The following is a 20,031-nucleotide window of genomic DNA, read 5'->3' on the forward strand; positions in this document are numbered from 1 at the left end:
CACAGACCATCATTTTCTCATCCTCGTCCAACCCAACACCATACCCAATGCAGCGATACATGCGGTCTTTTACAGGATCAGATAAACAAATCAGTCCTTGTAAGCTATCAAGTATGTAACCGTACCACATCCCATACAACTGGCTGTTAAAAAAATTATTATGTAGGATCCTTACCTTCTACCTCGAGCACTGTCCACTATCATATATCTCCCCGCCCGCTTGCCATGTGAGCTACTGCGACACTTGACCTACGGCGCCCGCTTCCCAGCCTATACAGTACCGTGCTCCTGGTCTGTGCGTCCACCTCCTGTTTCAAAGTACCTGTTCTGCGTATCTGTTCTCGTTTTACGTGTTAATTCGAGGTATCCATAATGAATTAATAGTGGCGCTCGCGAATCCTGCTGCCCTCTAGCCCGTAAACACACATCGCGTTATGTTACCCCGGTTTAGGGAAAGGGGCCAATGTCTTTCAGAACTGTAGTAAATGTAAAGAGATACATAAAACTGGATCGCAATTGGCTGTTGTACCACCCGGTATACACGCCATAAATTGGAACCTGAATATTCAGTGAAACTAACCGTTCAGAAAAGAAAAGCCCTACTATGATACGAAGAGTCATTACAAGCACTCTTCAGAATTATAATACTTTTGTCTCATTTTTAAGCAGATTGATCAAAACATTGAGAACCTGCTGGTGTAGGGGCAACTTTTTACTCCCCATATTTACAAGTAGCAAAGCAGTTTTCCTTACTACCCCAAGCATCATCGTTTACTGCAGAGATTTTTGCTATAAGGCAAGCATTATTATTTACAATATACTCAAGGATAAAAGAAGGAATTATTTGTAAGGATTCACTTAGTATTCTTTCCTCTTTACTTCATGTTGAAAATCCTACATATTCAAAACATCCGAAAAATAAGTCCCGATTTAAAAATGAGTAATGGCAAAGTAATATTTTTGTGGGTTCCAGGTCATATAGAAAATACGGGCAATATACAAGCAGGTAAGTTTGCCAATGAAGCTGTTAATGGATTGGGCTTAGCATATCGTTTAATAAGAAGAAATTGCGCACAAATATGCATTACATTTAGAGAAATCCAATAAGGAAATTGTTCGTTTAATGCATTAATTAAAATTGTATCGATCACATCGTTTGTTACATAACACAACACGCACTGCATAGATGGGTCATGAAAATCAGGTTGTAACCACATTTATGGCCAGTCTGTTCAGAGCACTCCTCAGTTCGTTGTTCAGCCCAGTCCAGCTTCGAGTAATCATTGCGTCCGTCCTGTAGTTCCAAGTCAATTTCCGCTCCTTTTGTTAGTCTAATTTGAAGTAGTTCCTGTTCTTGTCGTGAGGAGGGTAATTGCAATCTCATTCGTATGTATTCCCCAAGGAAGGCTAGCTCATAAGCAAGTCCTGATGGTGACATTTTGTTAATACCTAAAATTCTTTTCAAGAATCTAGCCTTGACATTCTCAATAACTCTAAGGTCAGATAGAGTTAGATGTTCCCAAATTAGCTCCAAACCGTATGTCAGGGCTGGTAGAACATTTACATAGAACTGCGTCATGGCTGAGTTTAGAGACAATTTAGTGGGTTCCTTCAGATCATACATATTTCTGATGGCTGCCAATGACCTTTCTCTTACATGAATTCTAAAAGAAGTAGACGAGGGCTGGAACGTAATCCCCAAGCATTTGAATAAATTCACAACTTCCAGGACTGTTTCACTGCTTGTTATCCTGTCATTTGCTGCTATTCTCCCTCCTTTCCGGAAATCCATTTGGACTGTTTTCTTTCTATTGATTATGAGACTATTCATGTCGCAATACTCATCGAGCTTATCCATTACGGCTTGTAGATCATCTCTGTTGTTATGTCATCTGCATACTGGTACATCAGAACCCTTGTGTTGTGGATGATGTTTGTGATATCTGCTAAGGCTATGTTGAATAGTATCGGACTAAGGGGGTTCTCTTGCAGTACCCCGTTCATTTGTAGAATGGCTGTTTAAGTGTTTTACCCTGTTGTAAGTCAGTATGTTATTTATGGCTGTGGTTCAGTGGCGGCACGTTCTATATGTTCAGTGGTTCAGTGAACCCCCTAGAAATGGATAAGCCCGGGTAAAATGGTTTATCAGCGTCTATTCCTTAAATTTGCTCTGAATATCAGCGAGCGTAGCGGTATTTTTGACATCAACACTCGGTTGCTGTCCGGAACCTGCGAAGAGGTTCAATTTCAGGACTCAAGGCACGGGGCCGTGAGACGTAAGGAGGGTGCGCAAGGCGAGGGGTTAGGAGAAGCAGGGAAAACATAGCCCAGGAATCGCTGGCAACTGGACCAGCGATAGACACGAGTTACATCCAACAGTTCCGAAATTAGCCGAAGATTTGTCAGAGCGCGCGGTTAAAATTTGCCGCGTGTGGTGAGTTTTGAAGGGATTTTCATTTGGCGATTTTGCCATTGTGATGTAATTAACCGCACGTGGCCTATGTTTATGTAATTAAATGAAACTTTTCATTAGTAATACGTGTTTTATGAAAAGTAAACAGCAAAATACGTCAACACATAAATAACAGTAGTCTTCCTAACACGTTCTTGAAGAAGTTATTCCTATGTAAGCAACGACTTCAAAATGAGGGGAAATTGGATCAGTTTAAAGTAATTGCACCTCATATTCTCTGTCTTTCATTCGTCATTGTTTTGGTAACTTCTTCGAGCTGTAGTCGTGTCTCTGCAAAGCAAAGTCACGTTTCTAATCAAGCAATGCCACTATTTTACATCTATGTAAACAACAATTAGCAATAATAATTTGAACACGTTATCTTCCATAGCAGTGAACCCCCAGACGTTTTATCCACGCTCCGCCACTGCTGTGGTTATTGGGTTATCTACTCCAATCATATTCTCTAGTTTTCTAAGAAGTATTTCTCTGTTTAAGAGGTCAAAAGCCTCCTTAAAGTCCACAAAGATTACATGAAATTTCCCCTATGACCACTTCATTGAATCACGTATATTGTCCAAGAGATTCTTGACTGCATGTATGTCCCTCTTCCTTTCATGAAACCAAATTGCAGTTCGGGGATCATAGTTCCTGTTTCTGCAATTAGTCTGTTCTCTAGGATCTTGGCATAGGTCTTGTAAGTGTTGTTCTCGAGGACAATACCTCTATACGAATCAGCGTCATCCCTGTCTCCTTTACCTTTTGCACTAGGCTGCAAGACAGAACAGGAATAAGTATACCACGCTGGAACACTTTACTTGGACAAAGAAATCTAAGTTGTCTAGGGCCAAGGATATACCTGTGGACGTGATCAGTGGCAACTAGAATACCCTGAAGAAAAGGCAATTCACATGGCTCATTAACAATTATTACAAAGTATTGAACACTTTGGTCCACTATGAAGGATACCTACCTTCCTTAACTATCAGCAATTTTCATGAGATCTGTCTCTTTGGTCGTTCCGGGTTCTTCGTCACTTGCTGAGGTAAAAGGCAGGGTTCAGTAATCCTAATCTATCTACTCAAATTAAAGGTCTATTTATAAAATGTTTGTACTTTATTTTGGAAAATTTTACTGAATAAACTAATAATTTGTAATCCATGTATAATTCGGACTCTATCTTGTCCATTTAACACCAAAATAATTTTTACACAGAGGGGCCGAACGCTGGTTTGAGCCTTTCACATAACTGCCTGATGGGCATCCTTACTAGAAACCATTGTCTCAATTATTAAATAAAGAAAGGAAAGTCTTGAAATCCTTAAATTCGGCTTCCACGTGAGACTACATGTACCACCATAACGATTCTTGATGGTCCAGCCCTCGTAACACGAACTCTGGACTCTGGGTATAAATAAGGCAGTCCAAACGGTGTGTGCCACACAGTGGTCATACGGCATGGACCCTTCATTGAATCGATGTGACCTGCGACTATGTCATGGACTGACCTCTAAACTTCTAAGTTACTTTTAAGTCATTGTAGATGATGACCGCAAGGAAAATGATGCTACAGTGGCATATGGCCCTAATCTAAGTCCCTGAGGTTGATGACCCCATGACCATCCAAGTTTCTAAGCTGAAGGCTAAACACACTTAAGTTACTTCGGTTGATGACCAAAGTTTCCACTTTACTAACCCCAGCACATTTACTGCTCAATCAATCAAAGTCAAATAATGCAACAACCACAACAACGCTCACAATACTCTGTGGCAGTAAAATCCATTACCTTCGGATATGTCCCCTTAATCGTTAAGTTAACATTTAAATATTCCCAGAAAAATAAACTAAGATTTCCAGAATGCATCTTCAAGTTATTCGCTTGGTTTGAAGTTATTTCATAAATACGGTTTCTATTGAATTTAATAATTAAATAAATTTAAATGATTTAATGAAATCGTAATGAACAACAAATTCTATCTTCACGGACGAATGGTTTCTTTCACAAGTCCCTACTCAAATTCTGAAGCAGGTATTTTCAGTTCATGTTTAACGTTTATCCTCTATTGTTATCGTACAGCTGAAATAATTACATTATTTATTTCCAGTATTATATCTTGTTTTATGACATCACACTTTAATCTAATCTAATACTAACCATTATTAATACCTGGATAACCCTAACAATTAAGTACAAAACCATAAATAACTCGCCGTACAATGTAAGCCGATTACGATGTCATATCTTGTCATAACATTCCATAAAGCTTTGTGCACCCCTCACACACAAACAATCATCATTACCACCACTCTATATTTTGGACAACCCTGAAATTGGCTAACCTCGGTCATTTTCCTCTAACTTCGTGGCTTTAAATATACATTACGAACTCAATTAAACAAATTCACAGTGTCTAATAACCTACACGTTATTTCCGGATGATATTTTCAACTAGTTCTCGCAAATAATGATCTCCGTTGCCAAGAATGCAGTTTCATTTTAACACGTAGCAAGCGCACATCCCCGTTACCTTCGAGCGGCGAACTCCGATCAGCGGGCGGCATTGGACACACACGACCCTCGCTCTGTCAGTCAGTTTTAATATGATCACATGTCTTTCGTCATGCATGACTGGCCTCTAAGAATGGACCCCTTTGACGATATTCTGACCAAACAAATATGCACATAGATTTTACTTTTAAATATCCTACAGTAATTGTACACGTCGCAAATTTATACCTTCGTGAATTCTCTCATTCTACTTTCCATCCCAAACATTATAAAATCTTCCTCGGGCTCCCACAAATCCCGGCACCATTACAGGCTTCCAATCACCTGATTCACAAATCCTATCTCAACTCATACGACAAATCTACCTCTTGTCTCAACTCGACGACTCTCACTGACAAAAGAACTGGAATAAAAATCCTTACTAGAATCCACGACGCCTAATATAACGCACAATACTTTAATAATGAACAACATCGCATAAAATGATCTCGTATTTTAAACTTGGATTTTCACAAAAATGACTGACAAATTTTACTATTATTTATTGTCACACAGACCCAGTTTAAACGGACATAAATAACGTTATACTTCGTGACAAAATTCACCGATCTACATTACTCAACACTACATACAGCACTTCCACCCGATTGAAAATGGGTAACCACGGATCTTTTTGCACCAATTCCATCAAAATTCCAATAGAAAATTTTACGTGGAATAAACATCTTAATTTGACATCACAAAATATAGGCAATAATTTCACGGAAATGACGATCTACTTTGGACGTGTTATTACTTCGAAACCCTCATTAATACCTTTTTACAACATTACACGCCACTCGCAATACTTCAAAAATTTATCCAAATAGAAAATAAAACAAATGACCTTTCGTCATATTTCTGACATTCGCCAAATCTTATGGCTGACCAACTGCGTCATAAATACCCATTTGAAATATATATAAGTTTGACATCATAAAACAAGATATAGTAGGCGGTAAGATGGTATGTCACTTATCTTAGGTTACGTAGCGTCCATCTTTGGGCTCACCTCCGACCCTCTGTCATTTATTTAGCCATTTTTACATTTCTGGCTGTACATAGAATTTTCTTCATGTTTCCTGGAAATAAAGCATTAAAAAAGAAAATGCCCTTCAATCGGCGTCTTCGTTGATCGCACTCGACTAATTATATTTATTACCCGTACACGAATGACTTTATTTACAACACAAAACAACTTTATAAATACTTCTTCGGTATCTTGACCGTCTTTTCTTTTTTATATAAATTACTTGTGCTCAAAAACTATCTCCACATGGAGTCAAGACCCAGCCACATCGGCAGAATCTAGGTTTGTAGTACTTGGTCTTCTTTTGACGAACGATTTACTTGCACAGTTCACCCTCTTTCTCACGCTTCGATGATACAAATGCAGGGAGGTTTGAACATGGCGTCCCTTCTTATATATAGACGTTACCCCCTCTCTCCAGGCATTTTCCCTTTGCCGCCAAGAAAACTTGCATAACTTTTCGACTTAAATGAACTGTAATTAAAAGAGTTTTTGATGTAACCACATACTTGCTACATTGCTAGCGGTAGTGTTCATGAACATTTAAAATTTATTAAATTAACTGGTTAAATGACCTCATTAGATAGGCACTATTTTTTGTCGACTCAGCGTGGGTAAACTAACAAGAGCGTCCATCTGAAATAAACCCCAGAAATGGCTTAGCAATCTCAAATCCGCCTTGCTCAACACCAAGAGTCTTATAGATAAATACAGGACCCTCATTATACTGCGTTCACCACTAATTCTTTTATTTAAATATATTAATTCAACCTAAACTTTCTTCTGCATCCTTCCACATTCGACACGTGCGGGTGACGTCACATCTCATAGCGTGGGACTGAAGGTAGCCACCCCCCTTTGCCACGTCTCGCCTCGGATATATATAAAATTTCGAGCGTCCTATCATATTTGACATGGTCCTCCTGTACTATTTTAATACTTAAAATTCTTAGGGCACAAAGGTCGTGGGTTCAGTATATCAACTTTTAAATTTCCATTATAATATTTAAATCATCTAGCACAATATTCCTCTCTGCTAAGAAACTAACCTTCTCCTTAACCCACATCTCTCATTTCCAGTTTCCTGTTTATTACACCAAATGTAGAAAAACAGTTCATAAAATAAGTGTAGTACAATATCACCAAAATGATAATGGAGAAATTGATATTCACTAGACGCCATGATAAACATAATCTACCTATTGTATTTTTGAAGCCCACACAGAAGTTTACCTTATGTGGAACTCACACTGTCTCTTTTACTACCTCTGTATGTATATGTAAGGTATTGATCGCGAATAAAAATGTTTAAAATAAAATTTAAAAAAAGCACTTTGATGTGCGACTGACTCCAACCTTCAGGTATTTTCCCTGTCATAAAACACGCGTTGAACAGAGTGATCCATATATGAAGCAGCATGTCACAGGCGTCTTTCAAATTTTCATTTTAAACTCCATCCGGCCCAACTGCCTTGTTATTTTTCATGGACTGGGTAGCAGTTTTGACTTCCTCCTGAGCTGTAGGTCTTGTTGTACAATGTAGATTTTCTCGAAGTGGGAAAGCTATATCAAGGTTTTGCTGAATAAGTTTCTCCGAGAAGTGTTTCCCCATCTGGCTATTGGGAATTCGGGAGAAGGGCACGTAGCTCGTTGTTTGAGAGCAATGTAAGGGTCTTTCAGAGCACCTTGAGCTTACAATTTAGTCTGTTTTTCTAGATAGTGTATTTTTTTCGTTTGAGTAGATCTTTATGTTTTCCTTTTCACTGCATACTCAGCATATGTGGATTTCACACCTGCTTTCCGTGCCTTGCGTAAAAGGTCCAGGGTATTTTGTCTGACCTTGTAGCATTCCCTGTCGAACCGCGGCTTGACGATCCTCGGAGTCTTCTTGATTTGTGCTTTCCTTATGAGGTCCAGATTATCCAGAGCAGTTTCAATTATTCCTTCATTTAAAATCTGCTGTACTCTTTTCAGGTCTTCTTTTTCCATCCTCGATGATAAACATACACACACTCCTTGTACCGGTAATGCATAGATTAGGACTCTTCTTGGTTACCGGATTTTGACTTCCTAGCTCAACTTTAATAGCGACAGGTATGTATTTCCTAAGAACTGATGTCGGATGTGAGGCCATAACCTCCGACTCGTTGGCTGAACGGTCAGCGTACTGGCCTGCGGTAAAGAGGGTCCCGGGTTCGATTCACGGCAGGGTCGGGGATTTTAACCGTAATTGGTTAATTCCAATGGCACGGGGGCTGGGTGTATGTGTTGTCTTCATCATCATTTCAGACTCATCACGACGCGCAGGTCGCGTACGGGAGTCAAATATAAAGACCTGCACCTGGCGAGCCGAACCCGTCCTGGGATATTCCAACACTAAAAGCCATACGACATTTCACTTTCACCTCACGATCAAGAATTGTTAGACAACGTCCTTTGACAAAGAAAATATCAACAGTACTTTTACCATTTGGAGATATATACTGTAGGTTACTTCTGCTTTATTGACTAGTTTATAGCTTTCATCTTGTAGGTAATCACGAATAATATTAGTTTTAAGATGAGGTTATCTAAACGACAGTTAATGTCGCCCCCCAGAATCGCATTTCTGTCATCCTTTACCGCTGTTATTGCCGTGACTATATGTTCCATTGCATCGTCTGTTGTCCTAGCTGGGCTAATGTAGATACCGATGATGGTTATTTTGTTCGTCTCAATTATTAGCATATTTTCTTCTTTATGGACTTCCCTTGGTGTGCCTATGCCTTCTCCATACAATATACTAACTCCTCTTTCGGGTCTTCCTCGCTCCTTTGGTGTGGCTAGAACATGTCTCCTGTAAAACCGTGGAAAACTTATGTTTTCCAGTAGAAAAGTCTCAGTAAGTATGGCTGTATCAACTGTTGCCAGAAATTATCAGGAAGAGAAGAACAAAGAGATTTTAAACCATCCACATTCCAAAGAATAACGTCCAAATTTAGTGCCTTAGTCTTGTCGTATGACTTCCAGCTGCACACCGGCTCTTCCTCTTGAGAGACGAAAAGGCCGAACTAAGATTCCCTGAGGCCAGAAGATTTCGTTCTGTAACGAATCAAGGAATCTCAAATCCACTCTTATTTTGAATGCCTTGTTTGATCTTGTTTGCAATGACTCACATTCGATATCTCCAAGAATACCATTTGTTCCGAGGAAGTTTATTACAGATTCCGACTCTGTTTCTTTGTGGAACCTCCGCATATACATCTACGCTTTCCTGGGAGCATATCATTTAGCAGTACCGTACCTTCCTTAGACTTACCGTATGGGGAGAAGTGATCGAACAGTTATGGAAGATCTGAGTTGCAAACTGGAAACGTGAGTCTCTGTATGAAGGGAAGCATTTATGTGATATTTTGCAGAACTATTCCCAAACATCTGTGGTTTTCTACCGGTTCCTACACAAGGCGACATATAACTACGATCATGCCTGAACCCCTGTATACCGGTACCGTACGGTATTTATTTAGAATGACGATGATCGATTCGAATATTTGTACGTGTGGTAAAGGAGTCAGTATTACCAAGTATAATTTGTTCGAATGTGAGAAATTCAATCATCAGCGGAACAGTTTTCTTCAGAAATGAATGAAATTGTGTTTTCAACTGTCCCTGAATGACTCTTGCCTATTATGTTGCCCTACGGTTCAACTGGCAGTCACTGGTCCATTTCTTTCAGGAAACTCACAGTAGGTATAATTTTACTAATATGACAAACACCCTCCTTTATATGTGTCTCGTTCTTGTCTGTTCGGTAGTTAAATGCCGTTATGAAAGATATTGTACCCTATATCCCTATCTATTGTGATCCTACTGTTTTTTACTATCTAGCCAGTTATCCAGAACCGACTTTAATGGTTATGTCCTTCCATGGCAGAATAATTTATTCCATACTAGCTGATGTACCCGTGCTTCGCTTCGGAATTCTATACTGCATACAGAATTCTAGGTTAGGTAGTTTACACGCTGTGAGCAAGATTGTATTAATTTGCATAGCTCTTAACGTTACTGTAGAAATGCGACGGGAAAGTCACCAAATGTCTTTTCTCATTTTATGCATAGTAGGTTAGGGAATTTTCATTATAAAAGCAGGCCCGCTTGCCTACCATCAATCACAATCATGTTGGGGAGTTTTCATTATAATGGCAGACACTTACTCTCCACCTGCCTTTTTACATCCTCAGAACTGTCTTAGTGGTTTTCCCAACTGAAATCAACATAGCTCATTACATTGACGTCAGTAGGAATGGCGCGGTTAAAAACAATGCTTTCGTATGAAATACTCGACCAAATGAAAAACCACAAATTTTCTCCCTTTTAACGAACAGTACTACGCTGCCGATCTAACAGTCCAAATTTCCAGAGCTGGAATGACCAAGCCGCAGACAGTTCTGATCTGTGAACACTCTTCGTCTTTTTTCGGCGAGGCGATGTGGCGGCGGAGGGGGGGGGGGTTGTCGAATAGTGGAGAGTCACAGAGCAAAAACTATGCCCTCTTACTGATCTGTTTCCTAGGAGTACCATACCCGATGAGTCGGAAAAAATCTCAATTCACTATAATGACGGCGAGGCAAATTTTCCTTCAAGTCAAATTAGAAACCCCCTCTTCACTGCTAATTTGGAATAAAATGAATGTAAAATTTAATAAAGGTGAAGAGGAATAATTTTTTCTTAAGAAACGGCTTTTTTCAGGGTTTCAGGGTTGAATTTGTAGTTATTTAGTGGGTATAACTTTACATCCCGCAGCCCAACGTTTATAACATTATAAGGAAGTGAAAATAATGCAAATCTTACTTGGAATTCCTTTTAGAGGAGAGATGTGTTCATTGCCATGTCTAGGAACCCACCAGCCCGCCCCGAGAAATATATTTACTTTTATAACCTAATAAAGAACAGTAGCCGCCATCGTCCATGGCTCAAGTAGTTTCTTGCATTCTCATTGGTCATGGTGAACGGAATGTGACGTCATTGCCATCAATGCTGAGAAATACATTGCGTTACCAACCCCGGCTGAATAAAAGCACAAACAAAAAACACCATGTAAAATAACAATGCGGCTTTAACCGTCCGGACCAAGGGTCTTGTCCATATCCTATCCTAACTATCCGCACGGCAATAACCAGTCAGACCAATGGTCTTGTCCAGGTCTTATCCGAACCGTCCGCACGGCAGGAACCAGTCCAGACCAATCGTGTTTCCACATGAAACTGGAGGCCTAGGGCCGCTTCGCGGCTTCTAACCGTCCAGACCAATGGTCTTGTCCACGGCAAGAATCCTAACCGTCCAGACCAATCATATTGTCCACGGCAAGAATCCTAACCGTCCAGACCAATCGTCTTACTACCAGCTATCGAAGCACCTCACTCATTAGTTCCTCCGTACAGAGGTTGGCAGCTCTGAGCATAGCTTCACAACATCCTTCCCGAGAAGGCCGCGAGCGTGTAAACAAACGACAGTCGTTCCGCGCGCAACTGAATGTAGCGAGTGCTGGGCTGCGAGAAGTAAAGCATTGATCATACGATATAGTTCTTTTTTACTCTCATAGTAATGTCGATGTGTGTCGTTACCATATATTTCAGGAGCAAGTCATTACATGGCTTACTTTCCATGGTCTTCAACTTTCTACCTCCAAATGCTGTGCAATGTTTTTTACCTCTAAGCGTAGATTTAACTCTGAGCCACTTGTTTTCGATTCACATGTTATTCTTTTTTGTTCCTCCCGTAAATACCTTGGTGTTTTGCTAGACCGCTCGTTATCTTGGAAACATCATATTACTCAGTTACGCAATTCTTCTGATACGTATATTAAAATTCTCCAAGTGGTTACTAGACGATCATGGGGTGCTGACCCTGGCACAGCTCAGTTGTTATATTCCGCTACTATTGGCTCTAGACGCGATTACTGTGCGCATGTTATAGATACTGCGCCGGATTCTTTTCTTAACCACTTAAATACTTTACAGTTTAAAGCCCTGAGAACTTGTGTTGGAGCATTGTTGTCTACCCCTACGAATGCTCTCCTTGTCGAGACCGGTGAGCTCGCTCTTCCCATTCGCCGTAAAATGATAACATCTAAATATTTACTTAAAAGATTTGCTCTGGCTCAACACCCATTGCTTCCTAAATTGCAGTTATTAGATGAATATTCTCTTCTTTCACAGGCCCGCCGTCGTAAGATGCCTGCTTTGTTGTATGCATATCAATTTCTTCTCTCCTATAAAAATACTATCTTACGCACTGCTTCTTCTCCCGTTTATTCAGTAAATTTTGACTGTTTATTTTTTGTTCCGTCTATCATTATCTCCCCTACATCTTCTTTTTCCTCTTCTATTCCTGGTTCTTCGTTGACTGGCCCTCCTTTTAAGAAGCTACGTTTTGCTCTAAGTGATTCTGGCGTCAACATATATACAGACGGCTCAAAAAACTCTTCTGGCGTTGGAGCAGCGTTCTATATTGTCAATACCAATGTTGCTGAACTCTATCGTTTACCCAGTGACTTTTCTGTCTACACTGCGGAAATTTTTGCTATTCGTCAAGCTCTAATGTACATTAAGCATCATTCTATTCCTAAAGCAGCTATTTATACGGATTCTCTCAGTGCAGTTCAGTCGCTCATGTCATCTCATCTTTCTTTTAACTGGTATTTGTATCATGTTAAAAGTCTCATTTATACTTTGCATCAATCTGGGGTGGCTCTCACTTTTGTCTGGGTCCCTAGTCATATAGGTATCTATGGGAATGAACAGGCGGAGTTATTCGCTAAGCGAGCTGCTCGTGATGGAAAATCCCTACTTAAACTTGCAGTTCCTCTACCCGATTTTTACCCTGTTCTTAAACATTACGCTTATCGTCAGTGGCAAGAAGATTGGACTCGATCAGCTTCTTATAAAGGTCGCTATTATTACAATATCCAGCCTTGTATTCCTCCCTATCCTTGGTATTTGAAGGGTAACTATTCTCGCCGTCACATTACCAACATTATTCGTCTTCGCTTTAATCATGCCCTTACTCCTGTGTATAAACATCGTTTTAACATCTCCCCCCACTCCTCCTGTCTATGTGGTACTCTGAGTGCTGATGTAAATCATTTATTATTCCAATGCCCTGTGTATGATTCTTTTCGTCCGGCTTTTATCTCTCGTCTTCTCAGTCTTCAGAAAGCTCTCCCCACCAATGTCTCCTGTTTGCTTACCGATGTCTCCTGCTATAATACATGCTATCAATCAATATTTGGATGACTCTCATATTCATTTGTAAATTACTGTCTTTTTATTGTTCGCACGGTTACATACTCCTGCTTCCACTGTTTCTTGCTTCTACGCACTTCCTTTGATATGTTACACGCTACTTAAGATGTGTACATAGACATGATGCTCAACTCTGTTCTTGTGACCTTCGTAGTGAGATTCATTGCGTGTGACCTTCGTAGTGTGAATAATTGCGTGTGATTTCGCATTATAAGTGTAATATCACGATAATAAGTGTAGTGGCTGGGTGAAATAATAGAGCCCATAACCTCTCCAACAACAACAGCAACAACATTGATCATACGATACCCGATGCGTCGGAAAATCTCAATTCACTACAATGACGGCGAGGCAAATTTTCCTTCAAGTCAGAGGAGAAACCCCCTCTTCACTGCTAATTTGGAATAAAATGAATGTAAAATTTAATAAAGGTGAAGAGGAAGAATTTTTTCTTAAGAAACGGCTTTTTTCAGGGTTTCAGGGTTGAATTTGTAGTTATTTAGTGAATCGTGGTGCTATAATAGCACCATAATAGCATGATACTATAATACCACTGTTATCATAGTCGGTGCGGTAAAACTGAATAACCCAGTATCCAGTATTCCGGAGATAGTAGGTTCGAACCCCACTGTCGGCAGCTCTGAAAATGGTTTTCCGTGGTTTCATATTTTCACTTTTCACACCAGGCAAATGCTGGGGCTGTGCCTTAATAAAGGCAACGGCCGCTTCCTTCCCAATCCTAGCCCTACCCTGTCCCATCGTCGCAATAAGACCTATCTGTGTCGATGCGACGAAAAAACAAAAACGAATAAAACATAAATGATCGGAAATTGTATTCTCTATAAGTTTCGCCATGTAGTACTTTTCGATAGGACCAATTACATACCGGTAGGCATTTAAAATTAAATTTTAGGCGCCTTCCCCGAAACTAACATTTCATCCAGGGTGAATAAATAATGAGTAGCCTAGACTGTAGCTTCTTATTCCCCGCCTCTGCACACTAATTTTCATTAAATTTTATTACATTCTGTTTACCGATTGTCTCGTGGCTCTGCGTTGATATGGACTTAGCAACAAAAAGACAAATTCATGAATATCTGTGTTATCATAGACAGTGCGGCAAAAATGTATAAGACATAAATGATTGGAAATTTAATTCTAAATAACTTCAGCTATGTAGTATTTCTCGATAGGGCCACTAATAATATAAATATTTGAGAACTACATTTTAGCCCTTGTCCTAAAATACCATTTCACTCAGCGTGAATAAATGATTTACAACCTAGATTGTAGCGGCTCATCCCCCGACTTTACATACCGATTTTTATTAAATTCTCTTCAGCCGTTTTCTCGTGATGCGTATACATACATAAATTTAGACAGACAGACAGACAGACAGACAGACAGACATACATTACGGAAGAGTAAAAAGTGCATTTCCTTGTTACTGTGGACATGACCGACGCAGAAATACCATTCTTTTCAAATTCTGAGCAATGTACAGACAAAACTCTTATATTATATATATAGATGTATATACTCATGAAAGAGGTTCAGGGGCTGGACGGAGGCTATCTATACGGCAAGTTCAATAACGTTCAAGGAGAATAAGAAGAAGAAACATTTCCGCATGAAATCATGAATTTCTATGCTGTAATCCACCGGCTAAAATATATTTCCTTGCGGTGGAATACTTCATATGCTGAGCATAGTTCCCCGATAGCAAAAGAAAATGTGGGTTGCTCTCGAAATGGGAATAGTGCAAGTGGCTACCGGTATTTTATTTACCTCCTAAAGTAAGCACAATGACATTTTTCCCGATAACATATTTTCTTTCTGTCTTTGTATTATTGTGTGTTGGAACAAATGACAATTTTACAAATTCTATGAACTTCGGACACTACCGTTATAATTTTACGACTTCAATTCTGTGGTTGAAAGGTGTGGTTATGTTAATTGTTAGTAGCTGACGGGGATAGTTGCTCTCAATAAAATATTGTGGTGAGTACCTTCAAAAAGCAGTATTGAACAGCAAGTTACATCTGAAACCTTCCTTATATCACAGTTACAAAAAATATTGTGTGAACTAAACTACATCCTCGCTGTGATCCTGATCATCCAAATCGTTCTCTACACTAACAACGTTAAGACGGGAGAAGTCGCATATACTGATCTCCGAAAACTCAGGATCACATGCTTTTTTAGTATGGATTTTAACTATTTTTGTTTGTTTCCCGTTGCTCTTATTATTGAATAAGATACAAATACAAACTTACACATGTTTGAACAATAGTCTGATTAGCTTCTTTCATGTTAGCTGTTAACTTAACAATAAACTCCATAAATGAACACCCAATTACTGAAAGAAAACTATTTACAAAGCATAGAAGATTACAGATTGGCTATCAAAAATGTTGAGCAATATCTGTTTTTATTCACTCCTATATCTTTCCTGTTTACTCTGCCTCTGCAGGATGGCTTAATTCTGCACCTTTGCACTACTTGAGCCAAATACTTCAGTATACCTACACCGGACAGGTCTATCTCAGCAACATTGAGTCGAGTGTGGACAGTGACGGTGATATGAGAAGTTGAGAGAAATGTGTCTCCACTCATTGGAAATACCGGTATTGACAAAATAATTGAACAGTCATAATAATTAAGACTGAAGTTTTAAAATATGGATTTTTTTGTTCATCTAGATATTTTCATCTTATTACTCTTACAACGGATTTTGAACGTAAGAGCTCTATTAAGGGCCACTCCCAGGAATTTTGGAGAGCTGCAATTGGATACCTGACCATTCACGATCAGCTTCCCTATTCCAGTGGAAGGCACACACTTGTGTCTGAGTTGGTTCTGATTGCAGTAAGCTTGACAGATTTATAAGGGCAGTTGTCAGATTTCTCTCTATGGATTCAATGATAAGTAAACTCGAGTGTCCTCATCGCGAGGTGGTGCTGCTCTTTTCCGGCACACCCCCAAAGGAGGTGAGCTGCATGTACCATTTTAACCACATAGCAGCCCTCGTGCCATTCTTAAATTTCTGGCAGTACTGGGAATCATACCCGGGCCCCCGAGGACGGCAGCTAATAATGCCAACCGTTACGCTGCAGATAATAATAATGGAATAATCATCATCGTCTTTGTAGCATTTTCCCCGCACAGTGACAGCGTCCGCTTTTTTTTTTTGTTATATGCTTTACGTTACACTGATGCAGATAGGTCTTATGGCGACAATGGGATGGGAAGGAAGCGGCCGTGGCCTTAACTATGGTACAGCCCCAGCATTTGCCTGGTGTGAAAATGGGAAACCACGGAAAACCATCTTCAGGGCTGCCGACAGTGGGGTTCGAACCCACTATCTCCCGATTACTGGATACTGGCCGCACTTAAGCCAGGGTCCACTTGTCCGCACATCTGTCTCCATTTAGACCTATCCAAGGCATCTTCTGGGGTGGCATTCACATATACCATGTCCTTGATGTGATCCATCCATAGTCTTCGCTCGACCACGCTGTCGCTGGCTATGGCTGTCCTTGTTACAGATGTCTCTTTGCTGTGAATGATGTGCCCATACCTTCCCATAGTTTATTTACAGTACAATTTGTGTGACTTCCAGTCATCATCGGACGTCGTCGTTCTTTGCGTAGTTGAAATGTGTGCATTCAAAGCTTCATCGGAGCATTCTCATTTCCATAGCATGGAGAAGTGCCTTTTGCTGCCTCAGAAATTAAAAGCAGAATTTGTTTGGGGATCCACCCACCCTCCAGAAGGAATAATTAATACCAACTCTCTCCTCTTCTTTCTGGCCTTTTCCTAGTTGCCTGCGGTCAGCACTTTGCATGAATTTATCCTAGTTTTTTGGCTGGATGTCCTTCCTAAAACAACCCTATGTGGAGGGATGTGTTCACTATTGCATGTTTCTTTGGTGTGATGTGTTGTATGTATTTGAAGATGTGTATAAATAGGAACACAGAGAGCTACAGGAATTATCCGATGCGATTAAAATCTCTGACTCGTCTGGAAATTGTACCCGGGGTTCTGTGAACTGCAGTCCATGGTGGTGATTATTGGACAACCATCCTCTATTAACACTAATCAGAAGGAAAATGGAAGAGGTCTGACACTTCTAAGAATAAAGGTATCATCAAGGGGCATGAAGCGCTGACCGTTCAGCCAAAGCACTGGACGAGGCAGATAACTTAACAACATACCTGCTTTATTAAGGAATAGGGGTGTTGGTCTATTTCCTTGCTCTTCTTCGGTAACGCCAATCTTCCCAGACTCTACAGGGGAACTCACCTCATGCTGCTATCTCCCTTTTGCTGTACTTTGAATTTTCTGATTTACCTCTGAAGACAGAAATAGATAATATTTTATGTACAAAATACAAATTGGGGTTATGTGAGTAAACTATGATGTTCCTGACAAGAAAGAAGTGTTCAGAATTTCCTAAAGTCTCTTTTACAACTTTATATATGAAGAATTATCATACTTATGTATAAAATTTGTTGGACTGGCCCTCAGGCCTATGACAATAATTTTTTTATAGTGACAAAATTTGAAGCCGAATGGATTCAAAACTCATGGCTTTCAATATCAAGGTAACTACCATAACCATTATGTTACAGGCCCACAACGTATCAAGTGTGAAATTTAGGGTATTACGTAAAATGAGGACCGTCCCACTAACAGCTCAGTACAGTGTTCGATTGATTTCTTCATATAAGGGGTGTAGAAGGTGACCTGCTGTCCTTATCAGTTCCCATCTTGCTGGGTAATTTGTGCAGCGCATAACACTTTTTGTGGAATATCACTACAGTGTGATGCTCTGAGCTCATTCTATTTCACTAACTTGTGAGCTCCCGTGTTGGCCATCACTTTATGGTCATCCTCATCCATGGCTGTTTTATGATTAATATTATTATTATTATTATTATTATTATTTACCATTGAATATGCTCTGATTATTTGTTTTTCTTCTTCTTCTTTTAAATGGGCCTACTTTGGACCACATTTTTTTAACTGTTGGGCTTTGATCTTTGTGCAGTATTGTCACATCTTCTGCTGGTGTAAAGGCCACCACACACAGAAAGCTAGGCTAAGCTAAGCTAAGCTACACGGTGTTATGAAAAATATCGCTCACAATGCATTTAAATACGATGACACACACAGGTCACTGTGCTAAGCTATACTAAGCCAAGCTAAACTAAGCTAAGCTAGACAGATCGCTAGGCAGGCGATTTTCTTGGCTGTAGCTGGCCTGGCGCATGCGCTTTTCAGTTCTGAGTAGTTGGTCTGGCGGGCTGTCGTGTGTGTTTAGTCGTGTCGTGTGAGTCTCTTCTGGTAGTACTTCGTTATTTTAATACAATGGATAACAGACCAAAAGAAGAACGACTAACTGCGGAGGTGAAAAGATATCCCTGCCTTTATGATACGTCAGCAAATTACTACAGAAACTTGACAAGAAAGGAAAACTGTTGGCAGGAAATAAGTACAGTACTTCAAATTGATTGTAAGTAGACTACCATTTATAAATTAGTTATATAATCACAATTTTGACAGTTCTAATTGTTTTTGATGAATACATTTTTCACATGGCTTTAGGCACATTACTTACAATTTAGCAGATACAGTTGAAGCACCTGTTCTGTAACTGTATGCCATATTCTTAAATATATCAACAGTTACTAAGAACGTGAAGGGTAAAATAATAACATATATTGTTTTAGGTAAAGAGGAAAAGACTGAGAGACTATTTTAAGGGGGCACTAACGAGACAAAAAGAGAGTAAAAGTGGGCAGGAAGGGAAAAAATGAAGGATTGAAAATTCCATAAACAAATGGAATTCCTTCTGCCTCATATTTCTACAAGAAGGTGAGCTGTCACTTTAACGTAGTATGGCTAATATTTAAAATATTTTAAACATATTTTTAAATATTAAAAATTGATGAAGTTATAAGTGAATTCATATGTTACATTATAATTTAAAACGCATGTAATTCATTTGAGCTTATAAGAAAATAATAACGTCTCGATTTGTTATGTTTTTCAGCTAAGGCAGCATAAACATTTTACTAATTAAATAAACAACATGAATAATTGTGTTTGAAGCACAAGCACTAGGACAGTTCAATATGCTCATTGTCCATAAACAAATCTCCATGTGTCATTTCTTAATATACCTTTGGATGTGTATTAGTAGCTTAATTTTCCTTACAGCACACATTCAAACATTGACAGGCAGGGAATATATCGAGGTCAAGAGATAACTGAAGTAGCCACTCAGATGATTGAGAGTCCGGAATGTGAAGACCTACACTCCTTATCACATATATCTGATTCATCATCTGTTCCGTCCGCCCCCACACTAACAAAATCTCAGCCAGTTGAACCCCTTCGGGAAAAAAAAGAAACATGCCGCCGAGCAGAGAGAGTAATTGATTATTTACAACAGCGCGACAATAAAAGTGCTGCCTAGCGTAGTGTAGCTTAGCTTAGCTTTCTGTGTGTGGTGGCCTTAACTCCTTTCTCTCTTCTGTCCAGGGGGTACCTTTCTTTCGGGGTTTTTCCTGAAATCCACAGACTTCCTTCAGGGTGCGTCTCACAGACTGTTTGTTTTGAAGATCTGTTATTCCCAGTTCCTTAATATCCTTCTCGGTTTCTGTCAACCAAGTGGTACGAACCTTCTTGTTTTGCCAGAAGGTTAACAGA

At 39.6% G+C, this 20,031-nt stretch overlaps 1 protein-coding gene across 3 annotated transcripts in view; it reads left to right on the forward strand.

Annotated features, from left to right (window-relative positions):
• Window positions 1-13,503: 13,503 nt before the first annotated feature.
• Window positions 13,504-20,031, forward strand: part of LOC136885215 (zinc finger MYM-type protein 1) — a 103,512-nt gene continuing 96,984 nt past the window's right edge. The window contains exon 1 of one of the 3 annotated variants that reach the window (XM_067157650.2): window positions 13,504-13,745. The gene's annotated coding sequence lies outside the window, so the exon portion shown is untranslated. Of the gene's footprint in view, window positions 13,746-15,029; window positions 15,316-20,031 lie in introns of those variants that run through there. The other 2 variants (XM_067157651.2, XM_067157649.2) reach the window with 2 other exon arrangements.

This window comes from Anabrus simplex, chromosome 14, assembly GCF_040414725.1.
Source record: "Anabrus simplex isolate iqAnaSimp1 chromosome 14, ASM4041472v1, whole genome shotgun sequence".
Lineage (NCBI taxonomy): Eukaryota > Metazoa > Arthropoda > Insecta > Orthoptera > Tettigoniidae > Anabrus > Anabrus simplex.